This window comes from Stegodyphus dumicola, chromosome 4 (assembly GCF_044657685.1).
Source record: "Stegodyphus dumicola isolate Sdum_Otavi_A_Nest chromosome 4, ASM4465768v1".
Classification (NCBI taxonomy): Eukaryota; Metazoa; Arthropoda; class Arachnida; order Araneae; family Eresidae; genus Stegodyphus; species Stegodyphus dumicola.
Window position 1 is genome coordinate 18,599,158 of NC_140771.1, and position 26,168 is coordinate 18,625,325.

Sequence of the window (26,168 nt, forward strand, 5' to 3'; positions counted from 1 at the left end):
CCAGGGGAATACCGGCCTAGCGTGCAGAACCACTACACCACGAAGGCACGCTAAGAAAGAGGAAGAAATACCTTATATAATTCCCTTTTTAAAGGTTGACTGGGGATTTTAGGGGACACAATCGGCAAATCCTGGGTGTGACGAATCCTCGTCCAACACCGTTTTAGTTCGGGCGCCACTGTAGAAACATTAGGTTTTTTTATTTTTTTCCTTGAAGGCCGGAGAGATGAAAAATTAGCAAACGCCTTCGCCGGGAATCGAACCACGGACCTCTGGATTACCGTTCCAGAGGTTCGTGACCACTACACCACGAAGTCCACTACACCACTACCAGAATCACTACACCACGAAGTCCACTACACCACTACCAGAATCACTACACCACGAAGCCACGCTAGGAAAGAGGGAGAAATACCTCTTACGTTTTCTCATAGTATTTCGTCCTTTAAGCCTCAGTGTATTAGCGATCAACATTTTTAAGACAAACATGCAATATCTTTTAGAGCAAGGCATCCTTTCCAACCAGTACAGTTGTTAGCGTCGCTGAGTGCCGTGCCGAAGGTTCGAATCCCGGAGAAGGCATGCATATTTGAAAACGTATAGTGTCGGTGCCGCATGGGGGCACTCTAAATATGCGGCAAGTGCAAATGTCATCTCGAGAGTTTGGTTCTAGGGGAAGAGGGGTAAGAGACCTTCGGAACCGTCCCCCCCGTCGGATGCTCTCCATCAAAATTGGGGAGGGGTTGAAGTGGGCTAAATCGCACTGTCGACGACAGGAGTAATCCTGCGCTCCTTGCCACGACGAATTTCGTATGCTTGGACTGACTGTACGTCAGAAACGTGAGCATCAGCAACAACAACAGAGATTGGCATCTAACGCAATTGTTCTTAGCCTGGACAAGTTTAACCCGTGGAGGTCAGTAAACATTTTAGACGTAAACCTTAAGAGTTTAGATATCGGCAGGTATAGTAGCAAAGGCGTAAAAATCTCGATACGTTTCTTCCATTTCTAAGATTGTTTTGTCTTTTAATAGTTTGGAAAACAAATGCAGAAAGAGAGGCCATTAATTATGATCCCATTCAACAAACATCGAAGAGATTACTTGTAGGTGTACTGATATTCAAAATAACGATATAAATGTTTACAACAAAAACGCTATATATTTTTTTCTTTTTTTACCCCAAATGATCGTAAAACCAGAAGGGATATTAGTCTCGAAACAGCATTTTACATGGAATCACTTTAAATATCCGAATTCTTTTTTAAATTGTTGCCATCAAATATTGTCGCTCCGTATTATATTTAAAGAAACTAAATAACGAAGAATATTAATAAGCATGTATGTATATTTCTGGCATTATGATAAAACAACGGCGCATAGAGTCATCAAATTCTGAAAAGCATAGTCCTCCAGCCGATCATAGACACCTGGAAGCCCGAAATTTTAATTTCGAATTTGTTTTATTCTCTTTTTCATATTTTATATAACTTTAATGACTTTTGATTAAAAAACTCAACAACTTCAAAGCAAGCAGTGCATAACAAGAGCCCGCATACACTGTGGGGAGTAAAATCATTTTATCTCCAGCGCGCGAGACTCTTTATCGGAAATTCTAAAGATATGCTTGCTGCTTTTAAAAAAATTTTTACGCAATGTGGCGTTAGCCCAAATGTTCTCAAAATGTTTATAGTCTTTTAAAAAAAAAAAAATTCCGTTTGACTGGTAATATAAAATCTGAAAGCTTTCAGATCTTTTTTTGTTTGTTTGTTTGGCTAATGAATATTATTTGAATTAAAAATTAAAAATGCGGTTTGGCTAGAAGAGCTTGACCTTGATGTAGGTGGTTATATTATGGTCGTTAGCTAATGTTAAATTATGTATGCGGGCTCATGTTATACTTTTGCAAGTCTCTAAGATCCTTGGTACTCGACTCAGAAACTCTGAAAATATAAACACCTCTAATCCATACGATAAACAAGGCAATAACTTAGAAGTAAGGGTGGAAGATTTTCTTGAAACCGTATTCTAGAAAGTTCTCGAATCTCTTGAGTTTTCATAGAAGAATAACAGAAAACCTTTAACTAAATATTTAAAAAAAAAAAAAAAAAAATGGGGTTAAAGCAAAATTTCTTATCTGTGTTTAATAAAAAAAACAAATTTAAGAATATAATTCCTAAACGCTATAATGTCTCGTATTATTTGGTAACACAAAATGTACGAAACGTCTTAATACTCAAAAGTGAATTATCGATATATCTTAAAAAGTACCATACAGACTGAAAAGGGTGTAAAGGACGCTTTTATTTAACTCAAATAAAAGTTAACAGAAATCAAAACTCCTGCTTATAAAAACCAGCATATATGGCTTAAACCAAAGATACTTAATTTGACTTAGTAAAAGTTAAGTTAGCTTGATGATTACAAAGATACTAGATTAGCACGCAGTACGCTTTGAACTAATGTTGGCGTGACAACCCTAATGGCGAAAGTGCCGCAAAACACTACTCCCAATAGAATCAGTTTAGCAGCGTGGCTTCCACCATGCTTTGATTTGGCCCACCAGCTGCGGAGCGGTAAAGTCGCTGAACACTGGTAGTTCGGTCCGAGGTTCGAATCCCGCGAACGGGCTGGCTGCATGGGCGGTTTCGTGGTTTTCCCCATGTGTAACGTGTATACGAGCCAGTTTCCCTTAGAAAGTCATCCACGAAGGCATCCCTTCTCCTAGGCAAAAAGCCCTAGTGTGCTTTGCCATAACTAAATAAATGAAGCAAAACCACCGCCTAAAACCTTTCTTTAAATACTATCTCCCTTCTACCTCGTTTGCGTAACACGCGAGCAACAAATTTAACTTCTGGCAGGAAAATGGGAAACGAAGGGGACAAAAAAGCAAATTAACATAAAATAACTGGTGAATAAACTGAACGAATCTTTGCAACGTATACCTATACTTTTTTAAAAATATCAATGAAACTGTGTAAATCAAATATACACTGACTACCAATAAGTATTTGGACACCTATGCAAATGACGATATCTGCGGTTCTAAGGTACGTCACGGACTCCGCCGGTATATATCGTGAAGGAAACAGCATCGGCTTTAGTCGCATGCAAGATGCCTCGCAGTTCGGAGCTCTCTGATTTCGAGAAAGGTATAATTATCGGGTATCACAAATGTGATCGACTCTTAAGAGACATATCTAGCGATCTGAAGTACCCAAAATCGATAGTGGCCTATGTGATTAAGAAGTGGAAGGTGAGCGGTGATTGTCGGAATGTGCCCCGAGTCGGCAGACCAACGAAACTGGGAGATAGAGACCGACCAGTGCTGTCCAGAGAAATTCGGAAGAACCGCACCCAACCGATGGCCCTCATCCGCAAGGAGTTTCAACAGGCATCCGGGAGTATTGTTTCAATGAATACCATTCGTAAGGAAGCACATCTGCTTGGTTTTCATGGTCGTGCTGTTGCCCATAAGCCTTTGATCACAAAGTCCAACCGCGCTGCTCGGTTAATGTGGTGCAAAGCACATCGAAATTGGACCATAGATCAGTGGAAACGGGTTCTTTGGAGTGACGAATCATGGTTCACCCTTTACCGTTCGGATCATGGAGGTAGGAAAGGGAGGAGGGGCCAACAATTACTTTACACGAAAAATATAGTGAATGCACAGAAATTAAAGATTTGCACATGCCGGAAATGATAAATAGGAAATATGTATGGGTATTTATGCATGTGCTTGCAAAAAGCATGTATCTGTCTTTGACAAAATACTTAAATATTCATTAAATTATTTATAAATGTATTTAAAATGAAGAATTTATTCACTTATAAACAACTGTGAAAGTACTGTGAAGAAATCTATTAAATGCATCTAATTTATAATGATTATAAATGTTATCTAAATATATAATAACCTTAATATTGAATTGTAAACATAAATTGAAATCCAGTTGACAAATACGTTATAAAACTATTAAGCAAGAATTGTTCGTAAAGCAATCTGTTAAAAGGTATTGTAAAGCAAATGCTATGAGATGCGCACTTAAGAACGTAATAAAGAGTTTTGGAATATGTATTGTTGAAATGAAGAGTAAAAAAAAAAATCTGATAAGTATAATTAAAACAATTATTCCCCTTACATTTTATAATAACTCAGTTACAAGTTTTAAATAATACTTAAAAAAAATTTAAAAAAAAAAAAACTTATTTTATTCCCTTTCAGAAATGTTCAGAGAAAGTCAAGTACTATTTAATTCCTAATAATTCTCTAATTTAAAATGAACCGAATAGAGCATTAATTATAAATTAACTTACATTTTTCGACTTAAAAGATGCCTCAGAAGCCAAAAAATCATGTCATATTTAAGAAAGTATTTTAGGAAGAAGCTTTATAAATAGAAAAGAAATAATGCACAATTTTAATATTAATAATACAATAAACTTTGATCTTAATTTTGTACATTAACCGAATAAAATCTAATTACCTTAATTTTTTTTTATAATGTAGTTAACGAAAACTTGTGAAAATATTTCATTCAAATTAAACCATTCTGAGAAAAGTGTCCTGTGAAATGTATAGCATTTAATTCCGTTCAGAATGAAATGTTGTTTTCACATACTTAGGACTCTGAAGTGTTGTAGAAAAAGAAAATATATACATTTATATGTATATTTACGACGTAATTACAAAATATTTACATCCGAACGCGTCAAATCCCATAGAACTCAATGGTAAATGACCCATGTTTTGGTCACCATGTAGGGATCGCCGGTGCTTCAGAGCAGGGTACGGGAGAAACTTGTTTAGGGCGACTCCATCTTACTTCCGACCTGCATGGTTCGGATGGCAGGGTCTGGGTCTGGCGTCTACCTGGAGAACGTCTCCTGCCAGAATGCATTGTACCAACAGTCAAGTTCGGCGGAGGTGGAATTATGGTCTGGGGGTGTTTCTCCTGGTATGGGCTGGGACCCTTGGTCCCCATTCATGGTAAGCTCAACACCGATGCCTACTGCACTATTTTGGATGACAATGTGCTTTCTACGTTGTGGCAGTTTTACGGGTTGGACCCCTGTTACTTTCAGGACGACAATGCCAGTTGTCGTTAACGAAGGCTTGGTATGAGGGCAATGAAGTTCATCGAATGGACTGGCCTGCCCAGAGTCCAGGAACCCTATCGAGAACTTCTGGGACGAGTTGCATCGCCGAATTCAGGGATGCACTACCCGTGCAAAATCGGCGAAGGAACTTCTATGTCTTCACCAAGCCGAGTGGAAGAAAATACCACTAGCATACAAAGACTTGTGAAAAGTATGCCCCGGAGGGTCCACGCTGTAATTAACTCTCGTGGAGGCTCTAGTAACTATTGATTTTGAATAAAGTTAGTTTTTCTTTTCTATGACAGGTGTCCAAATACTTACTGGTAGTCAGTGTATAGATAAAACTAGAAATTTAGAGTTCATTTTTACTTCCTTGTACGATAGAAAGGAAGTATTGTAATCACGAAAAATTTGAGGTATCATATTTAAACGAAAATATCCATTACAATTTAACGATGTTTTTGCGTGGCATCTGCACGTAAGGACAGATTAAAAGAGTCTTTTCTCCAAAACGGATTATAAAATGACTTAATATAGATTTAGAAAAGTTTTTTTTTTTTTTTCCGTGACTTCGGTACGTACGTACGCACGTATGTATCTTGCATTACTCAAAAACGAGCAGCCTCAAAACGTTGAAAGTTTGTACATAAGAACTGCCATAACATTTAGTTGTGCACCTACCTTTTTGGTTCAAATCGGCCGAACCAAAAGTATATATATATATATGTACCCGGTCTGTTACTCGGTTCAGTGAACTCAGTTTTATTATTATTATTATATGTTGATAAATCGTGCATTTTTTGCTATAAAAGTGTTTGAATTATGTTATTCTTATGTTCTGGTGAAGGTTTTTATGCTTTTAGTTAATCTGCATGCAATAGTTATAGAATTCTCCGCAATTTAAAAGTTTTTTTAAGGGCGACTGAGCCTAAGTTGAAATTTAGCAGACTAGTGAATTTTACTTTAGTGAATAGTGAAAGACGTTTAGCCTTCCAGAAATTACCAACTGCATTTTTGGCTACTAACGCTGGCCACGAAACAGAAATAACGGTTTCTTGGTTGTGCTCAATTGTTAATACCCGGGATCGAAGTATCGTACCCACGTTTTATCTACAGTTACGTATCTAAACAAAATTTGTTTTGGGTCTTCCTAAAACATTATGAAAAGGGACTTTGAAATTGTTACACGGTCTGTTTTCTGTGGGACCGTTAACATTCTCTGTACCTACAGGTCCTAGACTCACAAACATTTGTTTAATGATAAACGAAGTAATCATCGCAGAATTTCGAGCTTTACGCTGTCAGAAGGATTAGAAAATAACTTTCAGGATGAAGAGTATTTGGAATTTATAATTAATTGATATTTTCAAAAGCCCAGAAAAGCTATTAATTTCGTTTTGGCATTTTGGGTTGAAAACTTTAAATGTCCGTTTAACTTTTCAAATTGTTGAATTTGAAAAATTTGACTCCAAAACCTAATCAGACTAAATTTGCTGCTTACTTGAAACGAGATCCTCAGTAAACATGCATATCTTAACTAGGAATGAACCTCGTTAAATGATAAGCTAAACAGGCTTGATCGAGGAAAAAGCAATTAGATTAGAGAAAAAGCTGTCTCTTAATTTATAAATACGTTTAAATTTGAGCCCAGATTTAAAATTCATGAGATGATCTCAAGTTAATTATATGATTTAATGATGGGATCGTTATTAAATGGAAGCTCCTACTTCACTATTGGTTTCGAAAAGCGATTTTGTTTTATTAATTCACTTTTTAAACAAGCTTTTTTCGTGCAATTCCAGACTCGAATTAATTCACTCGTTTATCAACAGTAATTTGTTATCCAGGGTTAAGGAAAGCATATACCAAAAACTATTTAAGGAACAGGAAAATGCTTTTATCTACTGTGATTAGTCAAAGAACTAGTATTTTATCTTACTTTTTTTGTATGAAATTAATGAAATATTAGTAAATTTATAAATAAACTGTCTAGCTAAGGATCTAGCAGCACGTTATATTTTAAAGTAGTTTCATAACAGGTTTTATATATATAATACAAATTGAGTTCTATTGAAAAGTTCTTAACCCTTTTTATTCTTCGCTATTTATAATATTTAAAATAAAGTTCTGATTTATCTATATATCTATTACGATTCACGAGTATCTTATTTTATTCTAAAGGTAAAATTTATCTCCAACGAAATGCGAATTTCTGAATTGAATTTGATCATTATTATATTCCTATAGTTGTAAGCATTATGCTAATTTTATGAACAGTTTTAAATTTTGAGTTAAAGTTCCTTTCCTGTCGATTCTTAACTTCAACTTACTATTTCCTCCCAGAACGTAGTTTTAGAATCACGTCTGAATACATAATGAGGAAGTGTGGTATTTAACCGCGAAGTTCTTCGGTCTTAGGGAGAGAGATACAAGGTATTCTGGCTGCACTCGTCCGCCTTTTTAGTAATTTTTTTAATTACTAACCTTTACTGGCTTTTATTTAATTGGAGGCGTATTCCTTAAAAGTCGTAACCTCCATCAAAGTGTTTGTTCCCAGAGAATTATAGGCATGAATTCTGAAGTTATAATCTATTTTTAAATGTACGTTTATTTTTAAAATACAATTTGTCTGCTGAAACTGTGTTTCCCTTACATAAAAGAAGTACTGGTGCCCTCTTATTTAGGACTCCGGTGCGCTCCGGCTTGAATTACGATTTACCTCAGAAACAGAGAAATACGGGAGCCGTACTCCGGAGGGCTCTGTTGCGATTTAAGCCCTGATTTGTAGCATTTACTTAATGTGAACTACCCTTCTTCCATGTAAGTAATGATGATGACCGACCAAGTCTTATTTCTCTCGGTTTTTAATTAAGAATTATTTTTAATATTTTTCCATAGAGTAAATGTAAGATATTATTAAATATTCAATATTTCGACAGGTTGTTTTCATAATTTACGTGTATAAAATATTTATTCTTAAACGTTATTGGGTTACGTTTGATAGGTAACTCATTACCTAAAATATATTTGCAAAATTCTGACTTCAGCTTCATAGTTTTGTAATATTTCAAATTATTTACTTTTGCTATATACTAGTTTGTTATCTTTTTTCTGATAAAATGTAAGATTCCTTTCCTTATGTCTCTTTTCATTATTTTTTAAAGTTGACTGTAATGAAGGAAATAGATAGTAAATTGGCTAATCTTTGGAATAGGGTAACAGGCAGTTTGGCGACATTTTGGTAAGGCGATAAAGGTTATTAGCTAGGACTTTAGCAGTGTACATGGATAAAGTCAAGAGTTTGTATGAAGGCCATTATTGCGATTAGTAAGAATATCATCTGTAATATTTGTAAGAGCATGTACCGAAGATTTACCTGGTCGAAAACCATATTGTTGTTCACTAAGATACTTTATCGTGAAAAGATGATGTTTAAGTCTATTTATTAAAAGTTTTTCAAATACTTTACCTAGTGCCGACAGTAGACAGATTGGACGATAAGAGCTGGCTAGTTGAGGGTCTTTGTTTTTTTTAGAAATAATATTACGTGTCCAATTTTGAAGGCTTTGGGAAATAGACCTGCATTTAAAAGCTTATTGAAGTAAATTTTGAAAAAATGCAGTTTTGAATTTATTAGAACCCTAATAATGTTATAGTCAATTCCATCAGCGCCGAGTGCTCGTTTTTAGGTAGAAAGTTGATGAGTTAATTTTGGCTTGCAATATCATCCTTTTATACGTAGCTTTTTCTCGCTGATAAATTTGTAATACATACATTTGATTGCATCATTTGACGCCTTTCGGATTTTAGTTTTCTACGTAAGGCTCTGCACTTCTTTTGCTGAATTCTTAACTCTTTTGTCCACCATTTTAACGATTGCAATTTTTTAGATTGGCGCTTTGGGAGAATTTCATTGCGTATATGTTGTAAATTACTTAGCAGAAGTTCGGTAAGATTTTCAAGTTCTTCAGGTGACACTATGTTTTGTAGTTGTTGCTCGTGAAGTGAAAGGATATTTTTTTATTTTACTAGAGAGTATTGGAATTTTATTTCTTGGCAAAGTGTATCGTTTTATTACTGGAACAGATGTGCTCTCTTCAAGTTGATTTGTAATAAATTTATGATAAGCTTTTTTGTTCTTCTACTGCCCAGTTTTGGATGAGAGGAGCCATTTGTGGTGTAGTGAGAGTGAGGTCCGGCCATCCTATTGCATAACTATTATCAAAAGTAGGTGGAGCATCTATTGTATTGTGTATGAATAGATTTTTAGATGAGATAAAATCTTCTAAATTTGCATATCCCCAGGTAATATTATGTGCATTAAAATCTCCGCATATAATTTGACGATGAGTATTTGTTGAATTGAAAATCTTTTCTAGAAAAGCAAATGTTGCTGTGAGGTCGTCTGTAGGGCTTGAATAAATAGAAATGAAAATTATTGAAATATTTTCTATTTCGAGAAGAATTGCCACTTGATCTCCTTCTGCAGCTATTATGTAGTATCCAATTTTGATTACAGCATATTATTGCAGCTCGGGGTGGTTGTATTACGTCTTCTTTTTGTATAATATTCCATGTACGTGGAAAATCAGATAATTTTCCGTTTTTGGTGTATGGTTGTTGTAATAGTATTATGTCGGCTGTGTAGTTGAGTGCAAATTCAACACTTTGTGCTGATGCTGATTGTGCCTTTTGTAGATTGATTTGCAGACATCGTATTTGCTTATTTTGTTGTTGGTGAGCTATGTTTATAGTCTTGAAGTTCTGTATATTCTGTTCAATATTTTGTGGCATACATGCTGATAAACTACACATTGTTTTCTTGTTGGTAATTTAAGGATTGAGCAGTATAAACAGTTGTTTCTTCGTATTCAGTTCTCCTTTTGATTTTGTTAATTTGGTGCAAATAAGAGGGACAATTTGGAGAAGCAGCTGTGTGGTTGATATCAAATTTAGTGTAATTTGTTTTGTTGTTAAGTTTATAGTTAATACAAGTTAGCGTTTTTGCTAAACAATCTTTTGCGTAGTGGATTTAACCACAAAAGAAGCAGTAGGGCCTTACCTTACAGTCTCTGTTTGTATGACCGAAGTCCTGACAATTGTAGCAACGTTTTATGCCGTAAAATTCTATTATTTTACAACTTATCCATCCCAATAGAGTTTTTGAATGCTTCAGGCAAGATTTGAAGGCTTTTGGGGTGCAACTGACAACCCATCTCACTAGATCCTTGGATTTGTCAGAAAGTTTAAATAGTGGTTTGAGATCTTGACTGTCACAACCTGTTGTCATTGAAAGTTGACTAATTAAGATATTAGTGGAGGTATTGCTGGGAATATTGTCGATAATTATTTTTGGAGTTCTTTTTTGAGCTATTCGGTAGTCCACTAAATTAGATGCCTCTTCATTATTAGCAATGGCTTTTTTTTTTTTTTTTATTTAAAGAAAAAGAAATCCTCGTGCACCACAAAGTATCGCACGAGACTTACAAATCGTAAGTGAAAAAGGCAGAATAGTAAGTAATATCGTCAGTTTTCAACAATACAATGAAATCATAACAAGGAAAAAAACACAAGTAAATACAAAAGTATAAAAATGTATAAAGAAATCATTAACAGTGTTTAAAATAAAAGTCAACAAAATCATTGAAAGCTCGGTAGGCCGAAATCGAGGATACAAAATCATAACATTTCGGCGGCCAATGAATTCCAATGAATTTCAATCTACATTTCAAAAGATTTCTTGCTTTATCAAGCAGTGGGCAATCAAAAAGCAGGTGGAAAACACTCTGCTCAACGCTAAGATTACAATTACACAAATTGGAAGATATCAGCTTAAATCGTTCAAGATAAACATTAAACTTACCATGTCCAGACAAAAATTGCGTAACTTTAAAATTGAGCAACAAGTCCTTACTTTTCAGTCTTTCAAAAATAGTTGGGAAGAATGCTTTTGTAACAGATCCCTTATCAGAAGAGATATAATCACAGTTACACCGCTCAATTGTTTTAGCTTTGAATGTTTTTTAAATAAGATTTTGGAATATTTACATCAACGTTAATATCATTTTTAGTTGCATTCTTAGCAAGCCAATCAGCTCTCTCGTTTCCATAATTACCCGAATGACCATGGACAAATGTAAAAAACACTGAAATACCCCTCTTCTCCAGATCTCCGAGAGACTGCTGTATATTGACAATAATATCATTACATAAAGAGGTATTTTTAAGAGATTCCAGGGAAGAGAGTGAATCCGTACAGATTAAGTAGCTGGAACCACTTCCATTCTGGCTAATTATCCACTTGATTGCAAAATTAATACACAGAAGTTCAGAAATATATACAGTACATTCATTTCTAATGCGAAATTGGTGACACTCAATTTAAATATCATCTTCAAAAATAACATATTCAAAACCAACTTTATCATCAATCCTACTACCATCCGTATACAGCACAAATGAGAATGAATTAACATCAGTGTCCGTACTATCCAGAATCTGTACTGGTTGTCTTACAGAAGGATGTGGTAGAACAGACAAGGGCAATAAACGATCAAAGTGAGAATTGGAGTAATTTGCAAGACTATTCTTATAATCTATAAAAGTCAGAATAAACAAATCCAGTGGTGGAAATCCGGCAAGAGAGAAAACAGCATTGTAACTAATAGTTCGGTAACCGCTTATAACTCGCAGCAAAATTAGTCTTTGAACTCGAAGCAGGCTCGAGAGAACTGCGCATGCTCGCGCCATTGCTGTGTGTGTTTTCTTGAGCTCTGATTTTCATCTTTATTTTGCGATAATTAATGTGTGTAAACTATTTATTGTGTATAATTTTATTTGTGCAACTGCTCTGCTTTATATTTGTGCAATTTGTTTCAAGTTAAAAGAAGTATTGTTAATATTATGGCTCTTGCAAGATTTCGGTATAGTTAACACTAGCTTAACGATTTGTTTACTTCTTTGAGTAGTGCTACGAAGTAAAAGAATGCCAAGATGGACGAAGACGATGATGTGTTTTATAGTGCGCTTAAATGTTGCTATGATAAACTTGAAACGGCTATTGAGTCAAAGTGTAATATGAACCAGAATATTCGTGAAGAGGCAAGGCATGCAATGTGTGAGTTAAAGTGTTTGATTACTAAGAATTTTGAACGTATTAAGTCGTTGGGTTACCGTGAAGCTTGTAGGGAAAGTCTTAAAGACATTTTCGTAAAACCAACGTATGCTAGTGCTGTGCTGCCATCTCCTGTGGAGAATGCAAAACAAAATTCTTTAAGTTGTGGTCTTGTCATTTCTTCGGAAAATCGTTCGTCAGAGGATATTAAGAAGATTCTTAAATTACAAATTAATCCTGCAGAGAAAAAAGTGGGTATTCTCAATCTAAAAAATATTGGAAATGGCAAGGTATTCATAGAATGCCCCTCTGAAAATGATTTAAAAAGGATACAAACTGAAATTCAAGTAAAATCACCGGAATTAACTACCTTTCCTTCCAAACGAAGGAATCCTACGATCTTAATAAAAAATGTCCCAAATGAGATAAGGGATGAGGATGTTCTCAATGTTTTAAAAAATCAAAATCCAGATGTTATCGCCTCTGAAAATAAATGGAGTGAATCTCGAATTTGATTTACGTTAAGGAAATTTCAAAATACTTTGAAAAAAAATATCTTTGAGTAGTTGCATTTGTTACGAAACTACCGTGAGCACTTCTTTCGGGAGAAGTTTTGTATTGCATCTTTTATTACATCTTTTAGACATCTTTTATTACATCTTTCAGACATAAAGAGTTCCATTAAGTTGTCATATATGAAGTTTATTTGAGTAACTGGATGTTTATCATCGATGGTAGATGATTTTATTTTGTCCAAAATTGAGTCAAAGGTCAGAGGAATTGAAGATTCCGGCAATAAAGAATCAGGATCTTTTGTGATATTGCGATCTAACATAATAGTTCTGATTGAGCATGTGCTCGTATCTGTAGGTATTGTCATAGCCATATTAACAATACTGACTTCTCTGATCAGTTATTTGCAAAACAGTATCTCATATCAATCTCAATATCAATCCTATGTCAATATATCTCATATCATTATCTCTTATATGAATATTCTCTTATATCACTCAATCATTATATTAATGATATAATAAAGCACAGTTGCTAAATATATTATTTTAATATTTTTAATTTAGTAATTCGTGCTTAACAATACTCAGACTAGAGTTAATAAAACATCTCACGCAGGAATAGAACCGCTACTCCGACTCTTCTTAGATCCGCCCTTGCTGCAGCCACCGGAAGGTTCGGGTCAACTGTACGTAGAGCCCACCAGCGGCCGAGCGGTAACGTCGTTGAGCAGCGGTAGTTCGGTTCGAGGTTCGAATCCCGCGAACGGGCTGGCTGCATGGGTGTTTTCGTGGTTTTACCCATGTGTAACGTGTATACGAGCCACATGGGATTTGAGCCAGTTTCCCTTAAAAAGTCCTCCACGAAGGCATCCCTCCTTTAAGGCAGATAGCCCTCGAGTGCTTTGCCGTAATCTAATAAATCAACTGTACGTAGAAGGCTTCACGAAGGTGGACTGTATGGCGAGGCGACCAGCCATTTGTGTGCCGCTCGCGTCACGCCATAAGAGGGACCGTTTTCAGTGGACACGACAACATGTCCATTGGTCGCCTGGTCAATGGTGGGCTGTTCTCTTTACGGATGAGTCTAGAAAGCGATAGTAGGCGTTATTTAATATGGAGAGAACCTAGAACCCGTTATCATCCGTCAAACATCCGTGAAAGAGATGCATACGGAAGGAGCAGTGTCTGTGTTTGGGATGACATCTCTTTGGGTGTACGCACAGACCTCCATGTCTTTCCAAGCGGAACCGTGAATGCTCAGATTTATAGAGATGACATTCTTGATGTTTATGTGCGCACATATGTCGAGGCAATATTTGAAGATTTCCTGTTACAGGACGACAACGCAAGACCACACAGGGCTCGCATCGTATATGATTATCTTCAACAGGAAACAATTATGCGCATGGAGTGGTCAGCTCGATCCCCGGACTTGAATCATATCGAGCACGTTTGGGATGCTTTAGGGAGACGACTAGTTGCTCTCAATCCGTCCCCTCAGACCCTTGCCGCGCTTGCAACTGCTTTGCAAGAGCAATGGCTCTCGCTTCCTATGGAATTGATAGACCGCATAATTGAAAGCATCACTCATCGCTGCATGTGCTGTATTGCTTCTAGAGGCGATCAAATTCCATATTGAAGGTACTTTTCCTATAGCAAACTGACACCTTCGATTTGTTCATTTTATACATGTGCTAATTTCTATACTACCATATTTGTCTCGTAATTTCTTTTTATGTTATTTGATACCTTACTATATGTTGTATATTGTGGGTAAGTTTCGTTAAATTCTACATGTAACTTTTTCAGTAATCGTGATTTTTGTGATTTTTCCTTAATTTATGATAACCAGTGTATTTATCCACATGACACTTTATACATTATATACAGGACTTTATTATATACATCATACAGTGCATAAAATCTTACAAATAAGCATGCACAACTCCAACGAGCGGCACTTACAGCCTGTCTACGTTCACACTCGCTTTTGTGCGCTCCGCGACGCTTGACGCGGTTTGGCGCACACCAATTCTAAGTTCGATTAAGATCTCAATACGCCACGTCCCTCATCCTTTATCACAGGTTTAGTCTATCTGGGTAACGTCGAATTCTAGTGGACCGATGTAAAGATTGGGGCAGAGCTGGTTTCATTGGTAACCTGGTTTTATCAGCAGGCAGGTTTGCTGGATGGAACTTCTGGTTAAATCTTTGGTTCAGATGACTATAGCGATTCATCTGTCTAGTGTCTGTTACCTTGGGATGGTTCTGTAACTCCAATCTTATCATCTTCTTTGGCAATTGTTAGAGCTGGAGGTAGACGTGGAAACCCCTCATCAATTATGGTTCCTCCATCACGCATCTGGTCGACATGTCGCCGGCGTAGATGACCGTCTACATTCATAGTGCAGTGAAGCTGTCCATCGTTGGATTGGACGTTTCCAAATCTCCATTGCCTATCACCTTGGTGATAATTTCTTACCGCCACTTTGTCGCCAACCCCAAATACTCGGTTTGCAAACTCGTAGAATCCTTTTCGATCTCTACCTTCCACTTTCCTTCTGAGATCTGGTCTCAATAAGTGTATTCTTGTTCGAATATCCCTCTTCAGAATTAGCAATGCAGTTCTCTCTAGAGTAGCTAAATTCGGAGCACTTTATATTGCATAACAAATGCAGTGAGGTTTAGTCTCAAAGTTCCTGGATAATTCTGCATAGCCCTTAAGGACTATTTTTCTTTAAATTCACACTCTTCAGCCTGTCCATTTGTACACGGTTCAAATTGTGGTTTTCTGTTTCATTCCGTTACTCTGTAGGAATATCTGAAACTCGGTTGAAGTGAGCTGTTGCCCCTTAACACTAACTAACAATATTGGTAATCCGAATTGTGCATAAAATTCCAGTAAACATTCTATCGTTTTACCTTCGGAGGATCTATTTTATGTTTTGGGCATTCAGAACAGTTTTTGGAAGTATTTTCGATATCCTCATCTATACCATTCCAAAAGACTTAAGATCCAGCAGCTACTTTCATTTTTACAATCTCCAAGTGTCCGTGGTGTAACTCTCAAAATATTCTCATGATATCATTTTGGATTAAAAACACGCTAGCCATACATTATACAAGTCACCTTGGAGTCTGTACTCAATCTCCCTTCCTTACAATTTACCGCCGCTTTGAAGTATTCATAGCAGAGGATTCAGGCTCTGCATCAATTTCAGTTCTTTTAGCCAAACCCCTAGCAGTGACTGGAAGAGTTTTGATCTCCTGCAAATGAAAAATCGTTACATCACCCTGAAGAGATAGTTGCTCTGAATTTTATGGTAATCGTGAGAGAACGTCAGCATTAACATTCTCGTTTGTTTGACGGTAAATAATGTCGATTAGGAATGAGTGTAAAGCCCAGGCGCAGTGCAAGAATCTTGTTGTTGCCCAAACTGGCATACTATTCTTTGGCCCGAAAATTGCAACAAGAGGTTTATGATCTGTAATTAACGTAAACTCCCGGCTTTTTTTAAAGTACAGAATAAACGTTTTAGTTCCCCAGATTATTGACAATGCTTCTTTATCAGTTGGAGAATAAATTTTCTCTGTTTCGCTGAGTGTTTTGGAGGCATATGCGATTGGCCTTTTTTTAACATCAGGAAGTTTCTGAGAAAGTAGCGCACCTAACCACCTAGCGATGCATTAGTTGACAACGTTAAGGCTAATTTTGAATCATAATACTTCAAACCTTTTAGTGAACACAAGTCTTTTTTAATGTCTGGAAAAGCTTCTTGACAATCTCTTGCCGAAATCCCTTTTGAGATTTTCTTAGTTAATTGGCTTAAGGCATTTGCGATTGTCTCTAAATTTGGACAACATTTCCCATAGAAATTTAGTAATTCCGAAAGGCTTTGAATTACCCGGACATTTCTGAGTCTCGGAGCGTTAGCAATCGCTGTTACTGTTTCATCAGTTTTATGTAAACCAGTAGCATCAATTTTATACCCTAAAAATTGTATCTCCCCCTGAGCAAATTACTTTTCTCCAAATTTTTTATAAAATAGTCTATAATAAATACTAGTTTATAAAATAGTTATAAAATAGTTAAAATTATATAAAATAGTCTATAATAAATACTAGTTTATAAAATAGTTATAAAATAGTTAAAATTATATAAAATAGTTTATAAAATTTTATTATATTTTTTATAAAATAGTATAAATTAAAAAAAATTTAAAAAAATAGTCCATGTAATCCATAAGGAATATTTTAAAGTATTTAGATGTGCATCATCATCCGACCCTGTTATTCCCTCATCATCCATGAAGACTTTACACCCTTCCGTTCCTTGGAATCGCCCGTCTGTGTAATGTTGTCAGATTGCCAAAGCTGCATTTGTCCCGAACATGAATCTCTTACACTAATATAATTCCTTCTACGTGTTTATTGTTAGGAACTTTTGAGTGTTAGGGTGTACTTTCATTTTTAATTGATCATGTTTAAATTCAATTTTCAGAAAATGGCCCCCTTTCGACAACTCAAACATGAAAATATTTCCTCAATTGTCCCCATAGGGTGTTAGTGGGTAAGAATATTTAGGTTGAATGTCACTGAGTAGTTGGCACACAATCGTATATAGCCGTCCAGCTAAACTACTAGTATCACCGCAGTAGCCCCATACCAAAGTTTCAACCTTTTCGCTAGTCCCTTCCTTTTCCAAGCGATCTATTTCTTCTTCTATCCGGCCTTTTAACGCATGTGGTACACGTCTAGCTCTACGAAATTTTGGTGAAACATTTGGCTTTAATTCAAGTTGAAACTCATAATTTTTTATCTCCCCTAATTTTCGTCAGAAATCTCTTAATATTCTTCAAAATTTATTTAAACTACTCTTCTGAGAGCGAGAAACTGACTTCATTGAGGTCCAATGTAAATTTAATCGCTGAAATCTGTTCGCGACCGACCAAATATTGTATCAAGATTTTCTTTAATAATGTACGGATTTAAGTTCTTATTTTGACATTTGTGTTCTACATTAACTGTAGCAATTCCTTAAAAGCATTAGTTTTTTACAATCCTACGTTTTAAATACTAGACTTGCATTTCGAATTTTATTTTTCGAAATATGCTAGAAACATTTTTAAACGTATTACCGATTCTGTACCCACTTTGTCCAGTTCCATAACGCCCACCAGCAGCCGAGCGGTAAAGTCGCTGAACACTGGTAGTTCGGTCCGAGGTTCGAATCCCGCGAATGGGCTGGCTGCAGTGTTTTCGTGGTTTTTCCCATCTGTAACGTGTATACGAGCCAGTTTCCCTTAGAAAGTCCTCCACGAAGGCATTCCTTCCCTTAGGCTAGATAGCCCTAGTGTGCTTTGCCATAATTAAATACACCACACACCAGTTCCATAACTACAGGTTTACTTTCTGCGTTCACTTGGACCATTATGGGCGGTTTCCTATTCTCCACCTCACTGAAATGTATGATATAGGAAGTGTGTTTTCATTTCCTACAATTAGTTGCTTTTTTTTGGCTTTCTTTCCTTCAGCGTTTCTAACGGTAAAACATGCTCTTTCAATCTGCGCGATTTTCTTACAAAATGTGCAGATACTTGTTTTATATTAAGAAGACTTTCTATCATGGTCAGTCCGCGTGCACAGCGAATACATTTTACCTCTAGCATTCTTAACTGAAAAGTTTTGTTTTCCAAAATTTCAGAGCACCTGACTTAGATTTACCTTTACCCTCGGCACTGAACTCCTTAATTTCTACTGGTTTCCAAATATTTCGTTTGCACATTTTAAGGCTTTCTCCATTGCCAAAGCTATTTCTAAAGTGTCGTCTATACTGATTTTATCCTCATCAAACATTCTATGCAAGATATCCCTATCTCTTAAACCACTCACAAACACATACCGCAACTTCCTATTTATCGTGCTCTGATCGTAAGCACACGGTATGGCAAATGCCATATACATACTAATTGTTCCCCTCTCGTGCTGCTTTTGATTTAAAAATAAATGCCTGCTAGGAATTATAAGTGGCTTAGGATTTAAATGTTTTCTCAGAGTTGTTTATAACACATTATAATCTTTATCGGAAAAATTAACAGCAGCCATAAAATTCTTTAAAAGATTTTCAAATCTTTCTAAAATGTAGCAAACTGTTCTTCATGTTCATTATATTTTTGAAACTGAACAGAACGTTTCAAATAACGAGTTGGTGGAGTAGTAACTGCAGTAAAATTCCTATCAGAGCTTTATTTTGCAGCATTAGCTCAATTACAAGCTTTGCCACGCTGAATTCCTCCGGAAAAAATGATTATAAAGGTTTTACCTTACGCCATCTCCTCGGGGAATTCCCCTAATCGAAAAGCATTACTTCGATGGCAGTAAAGCACGTCGCGAAATTCATTCTTTTCAAAATTTGTCGTCATCATTCTTTTCAAAATCCGTAATCCTCGTGGTCATCTTTTCCGTAGGTATTTATTACACACTAAATTTATCCCAATGATACATTATTACATACAACACACATCATCAAACTGTACATAAAAGCTTACAAGAACACACGTTTAACTACAACGACCGGCACTTATATTACAGTCTATCCATGTTCACAATTGTTCGCGCCTGCGCATCTGTAATGTAATCCACGCATGCGCATCTGTAATGTGATGATCAGACGAGTTTGAGAATCGCCATCGACGGTGTAAGAGGGCTGGTCACAGCTATGAGTTAATTGTAATTAATTATGAGAATTAATAAAGAATCGAACCAGCGAATTTATTTAGTGTGTGTTATTTGGGATGAGACCCAAACATATCTGGTCGTAGTCTACCGGAGCGTGAGTAAATAGTGTTTCGTTTTTGAGAACACAGGAGTGTTTGTGTTTGCCAGTATTCCAAGCTTGTTCTTTTCAACGAATATCGCTGATTTTGGATACGGATATTCATCAAAAGTGAATCACTGCAGAGGTAAGTGATTCCTCTCTTGTTAATTCTGTACTTTCTGTGCTTGTTCTGTTATAAATAACAATGTTATTTAAGGGTGCTAAAAAAGAAGATTTAAGGCTTATTGCCTTAGAAATAAATCTAAATGTTGACCGAAAAATGACTATAGCAGATTTGACTGATATTATTGAGAATAGTGAAATTTTCAAAACTAAACAAGATTTAGTAAAAGAGATAGCAAACTCTATTATTGAAAATAGAAAACAGGAAGAGCAAATACTTGTCGAGTTAGAAAAAATAAAACTTGAGAGATCAAAGAATGAGTTAGAGTTGGCTAAGCTTAAAGCAGAAACTAAACTTAATGGTGTAAGCGAAACCGAAACAAAATCAGAGTCACTAGATCAATTAATAAAAAGTATCAGAACCTTAACTGTAAAAATTCCTATACGGCCTGAGAGTTGGGGATTTTTCTTTTCGTCATTAGAACGAGCGTTTATTACAAAAAATGTTTCGGAGGACTATAAAGCAGAAATTCTGTTAAATCTGTTTGGAGACAAAGCTTCGAATATAATAACCTATTTACATGATAAGGATATCCCGAATTATGAAAGAGTAAAAGAAGTAGTTCTGAAGGAGTTTCAGCCAACACCATATTCGTGTTTAGAAAACTTTAGAAAAACTGTTAAACAACCACATGAAACTCATGTGCAGTTTGCTTCTCGCTTAGTAACTGCCTGGGATTATTATTTAAAATTAAGGAAGGTAACTGACTTCGAGACCCTCAAACAACTAATAGTTTCAGATAGGTTATACCAATCTTTAGATATGGGAACAGCTTCTCACATTGCTGTGAGGCAAGGTGATTCATGGATTTCACCTAGTGAATTAGGTAAAGAAATAGATTTATATTTCACGTCACGAGGAAAACCTCTTACTAAGAATTCTCATGTTAATCGTAAGTATAATAGCTCAAAAAGTGTAGCTAAAGTGTTTTTATCAGATGTTAAAGCAGAGAACTGTATTTTATGCCACGAGAATTACGGATTGGCAAAATGCCCATCGTATTTAAAATTACCGGTACAAGAAAGAGTACAGGTTGTGAAATCTAATAAATTATGTTTTAACTGTCTACAAATGCATTCAGTATCAAATTGCCCATCGAAATATTCTTGTTTTTGTAAAAAAACGGCACCACAAAACTATTCACTTTCCGAAAGTAAATAATATCGTAAAGGAGAAAGAATGTTCTTCATCGGAACAAAATAAAAGAAAATAAAAAAAAAAAAAAAAAACAAATGTATCTGCCTGCAACATTCCCAAACGAGATGACTCATCGACCTTGAATGTTAATACGCAGGAGTTCGTTCAAAAGCCATTTATTAGCAATTATTCGAATAAACAGAGTACAGTTCTGCTTTCAACAGTCTATGTTTTGTAATTGATAACGAGAGGAAAAAACACAGAGTGAAGTGTTTGCTGGACGGGGGCAGTATGTCGAACTTTTTGACACGGAATCTTATTGAGCATTTGCAGTTAGAGAAAGAAAAAACAAACATTTCTGTTTCGGGAATAAATGATGCTACTTTAACAATAAAGCATAAAATTAATGCTTCGATATGCAATAAAGAAGGAACTTTTATAAAGAATTTGGACTTTTTAGTAATTCCAAAAATAACTGCTGATTTAACACCTTCGCGCAAAATTAAAATTTCAATGCAAGATCTTCCTAATTTAAAATTAGCAGATGAAGGATTTAATGTTCCAGAAAGGGTAGATATGTTGTTGGGAGCGGGAGTTTTTATGAACTTTTGAAACCGAGTCAAATTCGAATGAATAATCCTGATCTTATTTTTCAAGATACAGTTTTTGGTTTCATCGTGTCTGGAAGTATTCCAACAGAGACTGAAAACAGGGTTCATTGTGGGTTGATAAAGGAAGAAGACAACTTAGATAAAAATCTTAGAAAATTTTGGGAATTAGAAAATATTGAAACTGATAAACCCCAAAAACAAAGAATTTTTAATTTGTGAGAAACATTTCGTAGAATATACACGAGATAAAACCGGTAGGTACGTTGTTAAAATGCCATTAAAGGAGGATCCGGACACTTTAGGAAGTTCTAAACAAATTGCAACGAGTAAATTAAATTCCTTATGGAAACGCTTAGTAAAGAACCCCGAATATTTAAAATTATATTCAGATTTTTTAAAAGAATATCAACAGTTAGGACATATGGTCGAGGTGAGTGAAAGCGAGGAGGAACGAGGTTCATATTACATTCCTCATATTGGAGTATATAGGGGAGAAGAGAAAAGTAAGTCGACTTCCTTGAGGGTAGTATTTAACGCTTCTTCTTTGACAACCAAAGGAAACTCTCTAAATTCTATACAGTATAATGGAGGTGTGATACAAGATGATTTATTCTCAATTATGCTGAGATTCAGGAAATATATTTTTGCTTTCACTGCTGATATACAAAAGATGTATCGAGCTATTTCTATCCATCCAGATCAGTGGAAGTTGCAAAGGATTTTATGGAAAGAAGGCATTGATAAGCCAGTTAAAAACTTTGAGCTAACCACCGTTACCTATGGAACTGTGAGTGCGCCATTTTTAGCAATGAGAACACTTGTACAGCTGTCAAAGGATGAAGGAGATAAATTTCCTTTAGCAGCACCTGTACTGAGAGAAGACATGTACATGGACGATATTCTATCTGGAGCTGAGTCACTAAGTTCTGCGTTAGAACTTCTGTACTGAGAGCAGCACCTGTACTGAGAGAAGACATGTACATGGACGATATTCTATCTGGAGCTGAGTCGCTAAGTTCTGCGTTAGAACTTCAAAATCAGTTAATAGGCATTTTGAAGAGTGGAGTTATTATGCAGAATATTTATTTAGAAATTACGGCTGTTAAAATTGAGCTGGAATGATGTTTTGCCAGAAAAGGAGGCTAAAGAATGGAAAGAATTCTCCACTACCTTGCAGCTAATTAACAACATTGAAGTCCCTAGATGTATTTTATTACCGGATAGAATCAAGATTGAATTACATGGTTTCTGTGATGCCTCAGAGGCCGCCTATGGAGCAGTTATCTACTGTAAAGCAACATCAGCAACAAACCGTACATCAGTGAGGTTGGTGTGCAGTAAATCGCGTGTCTCCCCCCCCTAAAGAAGACTACAATCCCAAGACTTGAGCTTTGCGCAGCAGTGCTATTAGCTAAACTAATGCATCGAGTGAAATCATCGTTAAAATTGGAGCTTACTACTGTCCACCTTTGGACCGATTCTATGATTGTGCTGTCATGGATCAACAAAGAGCCACATCTGCTCAAGACATTTGTTGCAAACCGGATTTCAAAGATACAGGATCTGACTGAAATAGCACAGTAGCATCATATCGCTTCTGAAGAAAACCCATCAGATCTCATATCTAGAGGCATGTCTGCCAAAAAAACTGCAACTAAGTCAACTGTGGTGGAATGGGCCTGACTTCTTAATGAAGGATGAGTACCCTATAAGAGTTATACCTGCAGCAATTACTGAAAGGGACAGTAATGAACTTAAAAACTTTGCTGATTCTGAACTATCTACATGTTTAAATCTGAATGTGAATAATTTTGTTAATGATTTATTGAATTGCAGTAATAAGTATTTAAAATTAATTCGTATTATAAGTTTTTGTTTTAGGTTTTACAAGAATTGTCAGCAAGAACAAAAGCAGGTAGGTAATTTACAAGTGGGAGAATTGAGAGCAGCTGAAGAAACTTTAATAAAATTAGTACAGGGTGAGTATTTTATGAATGAGATAAATGATCTTAAAAAATCAGGTATTGTTCCAAGAAATAGTTCTGTTAAAAGTCTTAACCCTTTCATTGACAGTAATGGACTGTTGAGAGTTGGAGGTAGATTAAAAAATAGCAATTTAACTTATGAGAAAAAATTTCCTATTATTCTGCCTTCTAAACATAAATTAACAGAGCTAATAGTTAATTACTATCATTTAAAATATTTGCATGTGGGTCCTCAATCGTTGTTATATCATATAAGACAAAAATTTTGGATTGTAAGTGGTAGAAATGTTTGTAGAAAAATTGTAAAAAATTGCATAATATGTTTTAAAGCTAATCCCATTGTAGCTCAGCAAATCATGGGTGATTTACCCAAGGAAAGAATCACAGCTAATATTACATTCAATTGTACTGGAGTTGACCTCTGTGGCCCATTCTTAATTAAGTACAAAAACCAGAGAAAAGGTATATATCAGAAAGTTTATGTGTGTATATTCATTTGTATGGTTACTAAGACCATTCATTTAGAGCTTATAACAGACCTAACATCTGAGGCATTAATAGCTACCTTGAAACGTTTCTTTACACGAAGAGGTAAAAGTTTAACACTATTTAGTGATAACGCTATGAATTTTGTAGGTGCAAATGCAGAATTAAAGAGATTAAACAAACTAGTGAACAAACAAGATGAGCTTTTAGCTGGTTATTTGAGTTCTGAGAATATCGAATGGAAATTTCTCCCTCCCAGAGCACCTAATTTTGGAGGCCTTTGGGAGGCTGGAGTTAAATCTTTTAAGTACCACTTCAAACGTGTCGTAGGTAATGCAAAATTGACATTTGAACAATTTTTAACAATTATGATTCAGATTGAAGGAATTTTAAATTCCCGACCATTGACACCCTTGTCTTCGGACATTGATGATTTAGAGGTTCTAACACCTGGGCATCTTTTAATTGGTAGAGCAATTAATTCGATCCCTGAGCCAGATATCACGGAAGTTAACATTAACAGGTTAAAATTGTGGCAACAGATCACAAGATTAATACAAATTATCTGGAAAAAAATGGAACTCCAATTATTTAAGTCATTTACAAAATCGATCTAAATGGCAAAGTTCTAAAAACAATATACAAGTTGGAGACATGGTCTTAATTAAAGATAATTTGCCTTGTTGTAATTGGGCGGTTGGTCGTATAATAGAGTATTTTATGGTAAAGATGGAAAGGTTCGCGTGTGTAATGTAAAAACTTAAACTGGAACTTTCAAACGACCAATTACCAAATTATGTGTCTTACCAATACAAAAATGAGTATTGTCCTTATAGTTATTGTACAGTATTGAATGTGTTTCACATAAAATGTCATTATGTAACTGAAATGTTATATTGTATTGCTTTGAGTTGTACGCTAATGTATATGGTAAATGTCTAATTATAATAATGATTTTATGTAAAAGTACTTATTCAAAATTGTTTATGATATACTTGTTTAATTTTTTTATGCTATATCTTAATTATAATAGTTGAATGCTAAGCATTGCAACGCGGGGCGGCATGTTCGCGCCTGCGCATCTGTAATGTAATCCACGCATGCGCATCTGTAATGTGATGATCAGACGAGTTTGAGAATCGCCATCGACGGTGTAAGAGGGCTGGTCACAGCTATGAGTTAATTGTAATTAATTATGAGAATTAATAAAGAATCGAACCAGTGAATTTATTTAGTGTGTGTTATTTGGGATGAGACCCAAACAACAATCGAATCTCGCTCTCCGCGATGCTTGGTGCCGCTTGGCGCCCGCCAGTAAGTTCGGTTAGGATTAAGTTCCCGATACACCACAGTATACGATATAAGATTTCATGATTTCAGAGCTTATGAATCCCCAGACATTTAAAGTTTTATGAAAATATTCTCTGAGTATATTTTGTATTAAAAGAAGCCCAATGCTGAGTAAAAAAAAATTAAGATTTTTCTCTGTCAAGTTGTTTCTGCTTTCTATTTAAGGGGAAAAAGAACTTTTTACCATTTTATTTAATTATATTTATTTAAGGAGGGTTAGTATTTATTTATTTGATTATTCAATTAATATTTATTTAACTTAAAGCTTAGGAATTAATTGTGTTAAGAGTTTTACACGTTTTTAATAAATGTTCTTATTAATTTTTATAATCAACATTAAAAAAAAACATAAACATATCTTTGCAGTGTATATTTTCTCTTCGTAGCTTGTCTTTGTGATTTGATAGGTGTGTAGAAAAGTCATACTGAAATTCTTGTAATTTTTAAATATTGCTCTTTGATAAGAAAATCTGTAAGATATCTTTATTAAATCGTACACAAACTGATATTTACTTAATTTCTAGAAGTTAACAATTTAAATAATTCTAAATTTCAGAAGACTATGCAATTGCTGATCGTTGGTCTTCCAGTCGTGATGACGCTTTAGGGAATGTCTTGCTTCATCTGGTGGTCCATATTTCAGAATACGAGTTTGTTAAGTTGCTTCTGGAAAAGGGAGCCAACCTTGCCAGCAGAGATTTATCAGGCCGAACAGCTCTGCATATTGCTTGCGAAGGAAAATCTTTAGGTAATGTTAAAAATATTATGAATATGTTTTCACATTTTTCCTCATTTATTAGTGAAATAACTTATTCGTTTGAAGAGATATTAACGTACTGAATGTTTAACGAAGATAGAACGAATGTTTAA